Source organism: Ascaphus truei, chromosome 2 (genome assembly GCF_040206685.1).
Source record: "Ascaphus truei isolate aAscTru1 chromosome 2, aAscTru1.hap1, whole genome shotgun sequence".
NCBI lineage: Eukaryota > Metazoa > Chordata > Amphibia > Anura > Ascaphidae > Ascaphus > Ascaphus truei.
The window spans coordinates 236,609,391-236,623,906 of record NC_134484.1 but is presented as its reverse complement, the minus strand read 5'-3'; positions in this window follow the sequence as shown (position 1 = coordinate 236,623,906).

The following is a 14,516-nucleotide window of genomic DNA, read 5'->3' as shown; positions in this document are numbered from 1 at the left end:
CGTGCAAATGTATAGGTTTGTCGAACACTGTATATATATATATTTACAACAACAACCAAGCATATGGTAAAATATTGTGCTAGAGGTGGTAGAAGAAGCAATGTGCCTGTATACAGAATTAAATGGCAGTTACCATCGGATCGGGGTGCGATACCCTGCATCGTGGCTTTTATATGTACACCCTGCAACTCCCCTCTAACTTCTCCTATAGCTCCAAATAGCCACCCCTGAGATCCCCTATGTAGAATTAAACAGGCACAAAATAACATGATACAGTGATGCTTGAAAACACCTGTTCAAAATGCCAAACAGCATCCATTTTACAGCAAAAGCAAGCTTGAAACAGCTCCCTTTTAGAAAGTCACTGAACTGTGAAAGTGTTCCTGCGAGCACCGTGGCCAATTAAAACTCCTTACACATTTAAGTGAATCTGCCCATGGTTGAGGTAGATATCCTGATGTAGTTTACCAGCACTATTAATGTTCACAAATACTCAAAGGTAAGTTAAGACTGGGAATTAAAGTACAAGATAATGTGTTAACCCAATTTTATTTTAGACTTTCAATCAAATATCTTAAACAATGGCGGAGTTGTAGCAAAATAAAATCTATATACAATGCATTGTTATGGCACATAAAGAATCTCATTTGCATACATTCTGTTCCACTCGTATGGCTTTGGATAAAAGACAGTTTCTGTGCCCTACTTTGTTTTTATTTCTTGCACACAATGTGCCATCCCTTGCTTGTTTTGGTTGCCTGCCCAGTCATTTTAGTTGCATGAATAACGTTCCATGAATTATAGCAGGCTACTTTTGCTGACCCCCTTTATTTTATGCTGGGGGTTTCGAATCAAAATAAGGTCACGGTACACTGTCAGTTACACTCTGTCTGTGTAATACGGCAGACATAACCTTATAGGGGTCCATGTTCAAATGGATTTCAAGTAAAAGGTGAAACTGTGTTGCTTATTTCCCAGAATCCCTAGCTGCAGTGGAAGCACTGTATGCTTGGTGATAATGGTTGAAAGGCAGGGTTGCAGACCTGTCCCAGACATGTGAATGTGCTCACAAGTGATATTTGTATTTACTCTTTAGTCTACAGTAAGCTCCTCTCAAATTTAAAGCAGCAATCCTATTCAAGATATTTTTCCACTAAAAATAAATAAATAAATAAAGAGTCCAAACTGAGAGATCCTCTGGTGCTGAATGGAGGTGATTTTAGCTCAGGTGAACCTTCTGGTTGCCAAGATATTTACAGTTTTAGTGACCAGCGTTTCAGATCCCATTGCTAAATCTTGCAGATCCCACGAGACAAAAGGAAGCGACATCGGGGGATGACATTGTGCGTTCCTATTGGACAATACTGACCGCCATCTTTGAATTCAAAGCAAGAACAATGGCAACTAAAACTGTAAAACTGAAACCATGGGGGTCCTGAGAGCGGAAAACAGTGAGTCTCAGCTCTGGAGTACCCCCGGGTTTGAATTCTTAAAAAATAATCAAGACTGAAAAAGGGCGAAATTGCTTAAGATTAATTTATTGTGGGCAATAAGAATTTCTTTATGTGAAAAACACAAGCAAGAACACAGAAGCAGTTTAAACAAAATGAAATATGAGAAGGGAAGCACACGTTTCCAAAATCTCATCTCCTTTTTGCAGTGTTCATTAATAAAATCTAAATTACCTAGCTGGGTCTGTATTAATGGTCGGAAATCATAATACAATGTTAACTTCTTGTAGCACATTGCGTGCAAATTTAAACTATGTCACATTGTGGAAGAATGATCTTGCAGATGCGGGTAATAATTTTTCTGTAATATATTGTATTGGAAATTGAAAGCCATTAAGTGAGGTGGATATTTAATTTCCCGAGTCACCGTGTTGTCTACGTTTGCTTCATTATTTCTTGCATGCATGTGATTTACTTTGTCTGCTTCGAAAACAAATGTTTTGTGGTAACAATAGGCTCTCCAACTAATTTTCCAAAGGGCTGGATTAGAAAATTATTTCAGGTAGAAGGGCCAGAAGTATACTACAGCACATAATTTGTTATGTATCTAAAGATATTTAATTTTGTATACCATCTGCACCATCTTTTTATTTGATCGTTTAGCTATATAGTGAATTTTAGTGTGAAACAAAATGTACCTACCTTCTTGAGGAACTGCAGGGACAGGCAGTCAAAGGAATAATCCAAGACCCTTCAGGGGCCGGACATGGTTCACAAGAGTTGTACGATAAATGTAGCACTTGGTCAATCCATAGTCAGTGGTCCCTGCAAAGTAAACTGACTGCCAAGATGTTACCCTCTCTATACAAAGCAATGGGGGGGAGTTAGGGAAATGATTGACTGGGTGCATTGGATAAAGGGCCATCTTTACTAAGCAGTCTTCTGCTGTAAGACACCTTCTGACATTGGAAGACACCTCACTGCCCATTCCAGCGCCAGAGGGTATCTTATGGCAGGGGATTGCTTAAGAAATATGAACAAAATGTCTTAGCAATGAATATCAGGAAGGATATAAAGATCCCCATGTTGAAAAACATGTGCACCTTGCTTACAAACAACAGCTGCAGATGTGTCAATAATAAATACCAAAACAAAAATGATATATTTTTATATGTTTTGATAAATCAAGTGCTGTTTTTGTTCCAATGATTAAAGAAAAGGCATTAATGAAACTTGACACAGACACTATAGAACACCATATTGTTAGACTTGGAGTTACTACAATTGGCAAACAGTTTACATAGCACATTACAACATCCTCCTCCCAACATCTGCCTGAAGTCCCTTTAGCATACCATGAAGCCATCTTCCCCTTACTCAGGGAGATTTAACCTCTATCCATTTGAATTTTACTTAAGGAGGCAGTTCAACATTTTGGGGTTCAAAGCATTTTTTAAACAACTTAGGGGCCTATGCAGAGAGCAGCGCTATTTCGAAATTCGCCATTTTTTGGAGAAAATCGCGCAGAAAGCAGCAGAAAATGGCGAGTTCCGAAAAACGCGCCAATTTTTCTTTTCTATTTGTAAAACTCGCCTCGCGGCTGGCGAGAACCTCAATCTCGCCAGTTTTAAAAATATCCGTATGCAGAGAGGCGCGAACGGCATCTAGCGGCTGTTCGCGCCAATAAAATGGCGCGATTGTCTCCGTTTTGCCTCGCAAAAAAAAACTGCCGCTCGCGGCCATTGCAAAGGAAAAAAAAAAGGCGCGAATTTGTTTTAACACATTTCTGAAGCGCGCATCTCGCCAATTTAAACTCGCCACACGCATCCATGTTAAACATAGCAGAATTCGCACTTTTCTGCATATGGAGATTAAAACTCTCCAAAAAAGCTACTTTTTAATAAATTCGCCAATTTTAAAATTCGCTGCTCTCTGCATAGGCCCCTTAGTGTAATTGGCTTCCTAACAAAGACTGAATCCCCCTTTAACCCTTGTATGCCAGAGGCTTCTGCACCTCACGGACCCTCCAGCACTTCCTCATCATGTGACCAGGCTTTGGAGCGATCACCTGATCCATTCTGCCAGACCGGGCGTGGAGGGGCAGGGGACGGCCTTCCCTTCAATGTAATACTCCATCAGCCCTCCTGTCACATACAGACCCTAAACAACGAGCAAAAGGCAATGACGAGCAGCATACGTCATAAGGCCTCCTGGGGTGGCACTTTTACTGATGTATGCTGTACGTCATTAGAGCACTAAAGGGGTTAAAGTAGCTTCCTAATTTACTTGTATCTTATGAAATATTAATATGTACCCTTCTGTGGTGGAAACACTGAATTCAGGCATATCAGCTATTTATCTTTATCTTTTTGAATGATGGTGGCACCATAATCACTTTGCAAACAAAAGACAGAACAAAGATAACAATTTACCTTTGAAGACTGACAAACATGCATTAAACATGTCCCTGTCCTTCGTTCACCCCTAGGCATCTTCAAGAGTAAGGGGAACACCACTTCACAGCATATTAGGTAGGGGCAGTAGAGAGGTTATTACAGCTCTGTTTCAGGCTAAGGAGTTTACAGCTTATAAATGCCACCATTGCTGATTTAAAATATAGTATGATCAGTAGGTGTCCTGCAAATGTTTTTTCATTTATGTTCCATAGCTCTACACATGAAAAAAACCATCAAACAACACGTTGTTGTGTAACAAAATACCACCACTTCTAACAATATATACTTTAATATCAAGTTGATCTTTAAAAAAAAAAAAGATCCAATAATATATATATTTTTTGTTGGGAATAAAATGTTTATGTGGTTTGCTGGACCAAGAAAATAAGATACAGGATATTGAAAGAGACTGGGATATCTCAAGTCAGAAGGGAAAGCGTAGGCGTGATCAGATTACTATATTAAAAACACAGCTCCTGATAAGAAAGAAAAAAGAAGGAATACGTTAAAACAGATTGTTGAAGCAGCAGATAACAAGAAGGAATACAGAACACACTATCACAAAGGATCACACATGCAATACCTGAAACAAAATGAGAAATGCAGCTTGTAAAGTAGGAGTTTTATTGCTAAGTGTTTCTAAGTGTGGATTTAGATGCGGAGCCAACATTGCAATATGCCCTGAAATAATAAGATGTAGGAGAAAGATAGTGAACACAGGGCACAGTAGCACAGACACCTCTATTACTGTGGTTATGTAACAATGAACATGAGCTCCACGAGTCTTCGGTCAAGGTTCTGAAAAAAATCTAATTTAACCCCTTTACTGACAGATGCCTGCAACAAGTTGCAAAGCATATTCCATAAAGCAGAAATTTTTGGGTTTTTTTGATCACTTTATTAATTTTACTTTTTTCTTCTCTAGCTTGCTATACTGGGGGAACTTTCAGAACACGACTGACATGCAGTACCTCTGGGAGACCCCTAGTTTCACCATAATTTGCACCCATTCTTCAGGATCATTAACATCATCCTGGGAGTATGGTATTGCCTGCAGCAATATCATAACTGGTAAAGCAACCGTCTGGACTTACGAAGGGATACAGATGAGTAGCTTGCAATCTCATTGAGGTAAAAACTGAATGTGGGGGAAATTATGCACCAGGAAGCCCTTGAAATTGAGTACAGTTTTATTTTATTTTTTACTTTTGTTGGCATGATTTCCCCTTTAAGACACTGGGCCTCATGCAGTAAGCGCCGAAAAAGTGCTCTCGGCAGGGGATCAATATCAGCATGATTTTGGCGATTTGCCCTCGCAGTATTCAGGAAGGGCCGAATCCCTAGCAAATCACTGCGAAAGCAAAATGCAGAGTAGCCGGTGGCGAGACAGTCTGTCTCCCGATAACCTGGCGATACGCTGTCCCCTGCCGAGATGTGTCTGCAGCAGAGAGAGATCCGCCACTCTCTTGCGCAAACATCGGCAAGAATAAAAATATATCAAAACAATTTTTACTCATAGTGTAGATGTGCAGGGGGTCTCCGGAGCTGCATTGGTTTCAGGTCCGGGGGACCCCTGCTCCCCGAGATACAGGCCCCGTTATGAGGTGCCGGTATTCCTTTGCATTTAAATATCCCGATCACGTGGCCACGGAATGTAAACAAAGCAGAGGGATACTGGCACCCCATAAAGTGGCCTGCATCTCGGGAAGCATGGGGTCCCCGGACCTAAAACCAAAGCGGTTCAGCTCCGGAGACCCTCTGCACATCTACACTATGAGTAAAACACACATATAAATAAACAATCATTCCTTACCTTTGCGGCTATCTGCTATGGTAATGAAGCAGCATTAATGTATTTTTAATAATAGTGTACGGGAGCAGGGGGTCCCTGAGCTGAACCACATTGATTTGTGGATCAGGGACCCCCTGCTTCCTGAGTTACAGGCCCCGGTATGAGTCATCGGGTGCCTGTGTCGCCGCCATCTTTATAGAGCCCACGTCGCGTCTTGGACGCTACAAAGATGGTAGCGACATTGGCCTCCGATGCCCCATATCGGGGCCTGTAACTCGGGAAGCAGGGGGTCCCTGAGCCACAAATCAATGCGGTTCAGCTCAGAGAACCCCCTGCTCCCGCACATTATTAAAATACATTAATGCTGCTTCATTACCATAGCGGATAGTCGCTAAGGCAATGAAGGGTTTAAGGCATAATAGCATGTTTATTGGGGACAATTGTCCCCAATAAACATTGCAATAAACAACATACACCCCCTGTGCCCCCAACAACCCATATACCCCCATTACATATATTACATTTTTGGGATGCACAGCAATGATACTAGAGGCCGGCGGTGGCCCTCGGGTGTTCCCCGCTGGCCTGCAGTACCAATTCTGTGCCCCCCCCCAAAAATCCAACAACACAAATACTTTACAATAAATACACCCCCCCTAACACATACAGTGCAGTAATGTGCAAAATTACTATTATCCACAAATGGATAATAGTGAATGTGCCCATTTTAAATACATAAAGAACAATAAATACATTAAATACATATTGCACTAACCGATGTCCGGCTGCCACGATGAAGGCCATCCTCATCTTCATAACCGTCCATGCCCCCTCCGATGCTGCAAAACATAAACAAGAATAAAAACAGCCAATGTAATGTCCCCTAACCCCTTAATCACCATAGCGGTTACTAACCGCTACAGTCATTAAGGGGTTAACCCACCCTCACCCACCACTCGGGAGGCCTAAATACCCTCCCCCACTACCCCCCCACCCCATGAGGCCTAACCACCCTCACACACCACCCAGCCGGGAGGCCTACCCACATACCCTTGGGACCAATACCCCCTTCCCCCACCCCCAGTACCCACAATAAAAACAATACACAGCCCCACAAAAAACATCATTATATTTATTACATAAATAACCCACCCCCTGTGCCCCCACCCATTAATACATGATTTATTATTTCACATACAGGGATAATACCCCAGGCCCACGGGAGTCCCCGGTGGGCCTGACGGGTCACCTCACAGACCTACAGAAGCCCAACACCTTGTTTCAAACAGGGTCTGGAGGGCTGCGGGTGGTCCCCGCCAGTCGCCATGGTCACCAGGTGGTCTCCGCGGGTCACCGTGGGCCACAATGGGGTCCCCACGAGTAGGCCCGCGGCTGTCTGGTGGGCCCCGGTTCAGACCCACAGGTGTCTAAGGGGCCTCGGGTGCTTCACACGGGGGTCTGGGGGCCCTCAGGTGGTCCCTACGGGTCCGTGGTGCCCCCACAGATGTGGGGCCACCGGTTCTTCCCCACAGGTGTCCCCCGTGAACCCGGCAGCCGTTTACCCGTGAGAAGTCCGAGGAGACCTCAGATGGTATCCATAGGTCTCCCGCAGACCTGAGGTAACAACCCTGTATGTAAAAATAAATAAACATGTCCTATACATTAAATACATCAAGCCCCCCCCCTCAACACATACAGTACAATAATGTGCAAAATAACTATTATCCAGATAGTGATAATAGATTATTTGCCCACTATTAAACACATTAAGTAGCATAATAAAAGAAATCAAGTTCTACTGACCTGATCAATATGAAGCCCCCTCGACAGCAAAATCTGTGTCCTCTGTTGCCAATAAAATACATAGCCAATAAAATACATAGCCAATACATCGCTATTACATTCCGATATCAATTAATCCCTTAATCACCTTATCGGATAATAACCGCAAAGGTAATTAAGGGGTTAACCCACCCTTCACCCATTCATTTGTACAGTGGCTTCATCATGCAACTAGATATATATATCTATATATATATATACAGTGTTCGACAATCCTATACATTTACACGCCCGGGGCGTGTGGATTTAACCTCCGGGCGAGTAAATATTGGCCCAAGCAGCACACGTGTTTGTTTTTTAACATTTCCCCTGCTCGCGCTGAAATTTCCCCTGCTCTTGCTGAAATTTCCCCTGCTCGCGCTGCCTGAAACAAAAATACCCCGCCACCCCACCCAATCACCCCGTCACCCCACCCAATCACCACGTCACCCCACCCCGTCACCCCGTCACCCCACCCAGTCACCCCGCCACCCCACCCAATCACCGCGCCACCCCACCCAATCACCCCGCCACCCCACGCAATCACCCCGCCACCCCACCCAATCACCCCGTCACCCCACCTAGTCACCCCATCACCCCACCCGTCACCCCACCCAGTCACCCCGTCACCCCACCCAATCACCCCACCCAGTCACCCCGTCACCCCACCCAGTCCCCCTGTCACCCCACCCAGTCCCCCCGTCACCCCACCCAGTCCCCCCATCACCCCATCACCCCACCCAGTCACCCCATCACCCCACCCAGTCACCCCATCACACCCAGTCACCCCACCTCAGTCAGTCACCCCACCACAGTCAGTCACCCCACCACAGTCAGTCACCACACCCAAGTCAGTCACCTCACCCCAGTCAGTCACCCCACCCCAGTCAGTCACCCCCCCCAAGTCAGTCAGTCACCCCTGCCGTCAGTCAGTCACCCCCGCCGTCAGTCAGTCACCCAGTCACCCCTGCCCCAGTCAGTCACCCAGCCAGTCCGTCACCCCCGCCCCAGTCAGTCAGCCCATCAGTAACCCCCGCCCCAGTCAGTCACCCCCGCCCCAGTCAGTCATCCCCGCCCCAGTCAGTCACGCCTGCCCCAGTCAGTCACGCCCGCCCCAGTCAGTCACCCAGCCAGTCAGTCACCCACCCTCTCTCTCTCTGTGTATCACCCACCCTCTGTGTGTGTCATCCACCGTTTCTCCCCTCTGTCTCTCCCCCGTCTGTCCCTCCACTCTCTCTCCCCCCCACACTCTCTCTGCCCCCACACTCTCTCTCCCCCCCCAACACTCTCTCTCTCCCCCCACACTCTCTCCCCCACACGCTCTCTCTCTCCCCCCCCCCACACACTCTCTCTCTCTCTCTCCCTCCCCACACTCTCTCTCTCCCCCCCACACTCTCTCTCTCCCCCCACACTCTCTCTCTCTCCCCCCCACACTCTCTCTCTCTCCCCCCCCACTCTCTCTCTCTCTCCCCCCCACACACTCTCTCTCTCCCCCCCACTCTCTCTCTCCCCCCCCACCCCACACTCTCTCTCCCCCCCCTCTCTCTCTCTCCACCCCCCCTCTCTCTCTCTCTCCCCCACTCTCTCTCTCTCCCCCCTACTCTCTCTCTCTCTCTCCCCCACTCTCTCCCCCACTCTCTCTCTCTCCCCCCTACTCTCTCTCTCTCTCTCCCCCACTCTCTCCCCCACTCTCTCCCCCCCACTCTCTCACACTCTCCATCTCTCTCACACTCTCCCCCACACTCTCTCTCTCCCCCCCACACTCTCTCTCCCCCACTCTCTCCCCCCCTCTCTCTCTCTCTCCCCCATGCTCTCTCTCTCTCCCCCACGCTCTCTCTCTCTCTCCCCACACTCTCTATCTCCCCCACACTCTCTCTCTCTCTCCCCTCTCTCTCTCTCTCTCCCCCCCCCCTCTCTCTCTCTCTCTCTCTCTCTCTCTCTGTCACCCACACTCTCTCACACTCTGGATCTGGATCTCTTATTTACCCTATATATCTTAACTGCCCTATACTACACCGAAATAACATATACTGCTTTCTTCCAGATCTGACTCAAGCTTCACACGGAAGACATCGGAAACCCCCCCCCCCCCCCCACTCTCTCTCTCTCTCCCCCACGCTCTCTCTCTCTCCCCCACACTCTCTCTCTCTCCCCCACACTCTCTCTCTGTCACCCACACTCTCTCACACTCTGGATCTGGATCTCTTATTTACCCTATATATCTTAACTGCCCTATACTACACCGAAATAACCTATACTGCTTTCTTCCAGATCTGACTCAAGCTTCACACGGAAGACATCGGAACCCCCCCCCCCACTCTCTCTCTCCCCCCCACTCTCTCTCTCTCTCCCCCCCCCACTCTCTCACACTCTCCCTCTCTCGACCACGCTATCTTCCGCCTGCCTCCGACCTCTGCTTGTGACCTCGACCACGCTATCTGCCGCTTGCCTCCGACTTCTGCTTGTGACCAAGACCATGCTCCTTGCTGTTCCTGCCACTGGGATCCACTCCAGCCACTGCTCAACCCTTGACATCGACGAAAACACCAGATTGCGGCTGATTCTGCCTGGAGGCTTTGGCTTAAAGCTGCTTGAGGGAAATCTTGTTACACCGGTGCTGTCCGCAGACCAGTTCCGTCCCTTATACTGAGGTGGGGACATAAAGGAACACGCACCCGCAGCAAAAGGAGCATGTCCGGAGTGTGGTGTTTTTAGGCGTTGCCAGGCCAGGTGGTGTTAGTGTCAGGAATCAGCGTTCTCCACGCTCCCCACACAGAGCACCCCCTTCCCGCAAGGAGTCCATGGATACACAAAACAAACCTGCCTTACCGGCCTCCACGGCTCCTCGCCCCTGCCGCCATTGCGGGATCACTCCCCTCAGCGATTCCTCTGCTCAGCGTCGGGCACGCCCACGCCGTCCTGCACGCACACCTGCACGCACACCTGAACCATCCACTGGCTCGGTTCACACGCGTAAACGAGTTATGGAGCACGCTCAGTCTGCACACTCTTCTTCCCGTCCCCCGGACCTCAGGCTCCACCCCCACACACTGCACGGGCTTACTCAGGTTACCAACAAGACTCACCTGGCCTGTTATGCCTGCACCAATCTGCAGTGTCTCCCTGTAGCTCTTCCTGTCCCGCCTCCGTTCCTAATTGGACCTTCCTGCTTTATCTAGCTCCTCTCTGCTCTCAGTCTTTGCTCGACATAGTCTCTGTATGGAAGTACTTCTGGATTCTCTCAGTGTTTTCACAGGTTTTGACGCGGCTTGTACAACTACCCCCTCTGGCTCTCGATCTCGGCACTCCTTGGACAACGCTCACTCTGGTAACCCCTTGAACACGGCTTGGACAATGACATATCTCCACTCTCCACTCCCTGACTTCGGTGAGTCATCCTTCACTCTATCTCTACAATCGGTACGGCAAGTATTGTCTACCTTACTACACCTGGCCTGGCAACGCTTCATACCACGCTCCGGACACGCTCCCTTTGCTGCGGGTGCATGTATTACCACTTCCCCCTTCAGCTCAGGGGACGGGTCTGGTCTGCGGGCAGCACCGGCGTAACAGTTAGCTAGCAATACTTGCCGGTACCGGTTAAAGAGGTTCCGTAGTCGTTGCCGTTGCCAAGGTCGGGGACTGGAGAGTTCTGGAAGGTCGGAGTCCAAGCAGGGTAAGAGAGACAGGAGTTGACGTCCGCCAAGCCGAGTTGAGTCCTGTGTAGATAGAGAGAGAAAGTGCCAGAGTAGATCTCCGCAGTGGAGACTATGTCGAGCAATGAATGAATGGCAGGACAGGCTATAAAGAGCGGCTGACCACTAGGAAGAGGGGGCAGGCCTGGAGGAGTACATGGAGCTGTCCTGGATAGGCTGCCTAAAGAAGAATACAGGTGAGCAGTCTTTGAGCCTGATTGAACTTTGTGTGTGTGTTGGGGGCGGAGCCTCACTGCAGGAGCAGTGAATAAATGAAAAAGATCTGGCGCGCGCTCTGTAACAGAGGAGCAGCAGCCATCAAAGCTCGAGTCGCTTGCGGCTCAGCAAGCGCCCGACGGGAACGAGGAGGTAGTCCCCCAACCACCGAGACTGGAGGGAGCTAACGCAGGGGGCTCCCCGCAGTAGTGGCCGGAACATGAGGTGAGGGGAGGCCACGCCGCGGCCGCCGCAACCCCTGGATCCTCACAAATCTATTGCAAGAAGCCGCTACCCAGGCCGTCTGCTGTATGAAAGTACTGTGTGTGAGAGGTGTAATCTCCCTGTGATGGTGTATGAGAACCTATACTTCAGCCTAGGTCATTGGAAGGCAAAAGATAAGTAACCCATCTACTACAGAAGAGTGTGGAATTCCCCAACACCATCCTCGCAAAGGTCTGCACTGTTTGACAGAGAAATAGACAACAACCAGCAATTCCAGCAGTCCTTCATGGCAGAATACCATCTGGATATAGCATATCACCATTCAAAGGCTGCAGAAGACTCTGGACACTGCTATCCAGGTGTCCCCACCATCACAGGTGAGGCCTGCTCCCTTATACAGTCACCTGAGAAGTCAGGGAGTAATGGCCTGGCTTTAATGGGTGTGCCTACCTCTGCTCACAATTGGCAGTCAGATGGGACTGACACTTATTGCACCCAAAGGACTCTTGAGATTTGGCAGGACTGGTTAGCTCCAGGTGGTTAGCTCCAGGAGTCCTTAAGAGATGGGAAGATTATCAAGGTCAAACTCAAGACAAAGATTTTCATCAGACCCAGCACAGGAACAGTTCTACTCATGTCTCATGAGTATTAGAGACTAAAACATTATAGTCAAAGTTGACATTTACTTTATTTATACTATAATGTTATGTTGTTAAACGTTTTGTAAAAATAGTGATATCTTACAGGTACCAGTGTCCTGTAGTCCCAGTTAATTTTTTGTGTCATTGTGACATCTATTTATCGATTTTAGTAATAGTCTAAAATATATTACTACATCTGCTCCTAGCACAATTCTGGGTAATCTAGTTACTGCTGCTTAGGTGTAGAACACAGCAGTTTTATGAGTTGTGAGCTCAGAGGTCAGGGGTTACCTGTGTATCCTCCATTACTGGAGCTGCAACATGTGAGTTTATTTTGCATCTGATCATCTATGTTCATGTTTTGTCCAGGAAAGCATTGTCTTTTCACCCTACTGTACAGTACTTTGATTATTGCATATCAAGATTGCATCTATTGTTAATCTATGCTGTAATAAATGTTTTGGAATATAGAACAACGCCTTTTTTTAAAGCAAGAAGTTGAAGAGGAGTTTAGCCATCTGTATAGTCCAGTCGCACAGTGCTTTCTACATGTGAGGAGGACAGAATAATTACAGTTTTATTACATTTTCAGGATGTCAAGTTACTTTTTTTTAACCTTTTTTATGAATTTGTAAAAATGTGTGGTTTGGTGAAGTTTCATTTTTAGTTTCTTCATTTAAACACCTTGTAGAAACAAAATTTAGAAAAGATAAAAAAAGGAAGCTAACATTTTCTGGGGCCCTCATTCTATTAAATACTTCAAAATAATCTTCTACGTCAGCAACATTTTTAGTTACATTTGTTTGACCTATATCAACTTTTAGTTACTTGTACAGTACACATCATATGAAAAAAATAAATCGTTTTCCTTACCTTTTTTAAAGTGTATTCTTCCATATTCCTGCAGGCCCCTGCACAACTTGCTTGGGCCTTGAAAAGAAGTCCCTCTGGATTTTTGCAGTCTGAGATAGAACATCATGTTAAATGCAACTTCAATTCCAGTCTGATGCTGTCACTGCCCTTGCTTGGGAAGGAGAGACAATTAACAGTGAAGATGAGAAAAGCAGTTCATCTGAATCCTTCAACTTTGACGTCATGATCAATGATAATGGAAGAACAGAGCAATGTGATAGCTTTACAAAACGTTCCCACTGTGTACAGCAGCAGTTTGATAGTGTCCCACACTATTGTGCAACAGATTGGCCTTGCTCTCTGGCACCTACTATATATGCAGTGAAGCTGCTTGCCTGTGCTGGAGAAGATTTTGGTCTCATTCATTTGAATGGAGCTGATCTCTTCTCTAGCACTTGGAACTGACATCATGGCATATTGTATGGACACCCTTGTGAGACAGCACGAGACACAGTCAAAATTAGAGTTCCATAACTAGAAAACGTAGGGGTTTGTTTCATGACAGGATTGGAGGACATGTGAAAAAGTTCAGAGAAAGGTCACAAGATCCTCATTTCCTCAGTTGATTGAAGACATCTCAACTGCTTAGCACCCTATACAAATCATGGGTGTAAATAGGAACATCGACTTACAAGTCAAATAATGATCACCTGATATAAGCTGTTCATATCTTTAACTACCACTTAGATTGTAAGTTCTTTCGGGCAGGTTCTCACTTTGCCTTATGTTGTAATTTACCTGTTGCACTTATACCCATTGTTTGTACTTTATTTACCTTGCATTGTAATTTTGTAAAGCATTACGTACACTGTTAGCTCTATATAAATACATATATGAACTTGCAAATAGCTTGCAATATCACTAGCATGCATAGAGACTGCAAATAGTATCTATATATATGCAGCCCTGTTTAACCCCCCCCCCCCTCTGTGGAAACATGTTGTTGCTACTACTGATGACATGGTGCGTGCATACCTGCGAGGGTACAGGGGAGCTGAGAGTCCGCGATGTGGTGGGGACCAGGACAGACTTGCGGTGATCCTTACGTTCTCTTCAGGGTGGTACAGCACCTCCAGACATAGTAGGCTACAGCGAAGCTGCAGGCAGTCCCTACCATGACAGTTGTTATTGCTCCAATACTCCTGGCTAATAGACCGCAACTCAGCCAGGAGTATATAAATGAGGTCTTTATTATAGCAGCTACTGCATGATGGTATAACAGTGTTGCCTTTTGTGGAGAAGGGTTTCAGGCCCTTGGATTCAGAAGGGTCTGGCACAGGGTCTGCACCAGAATTGGCTGCACACAG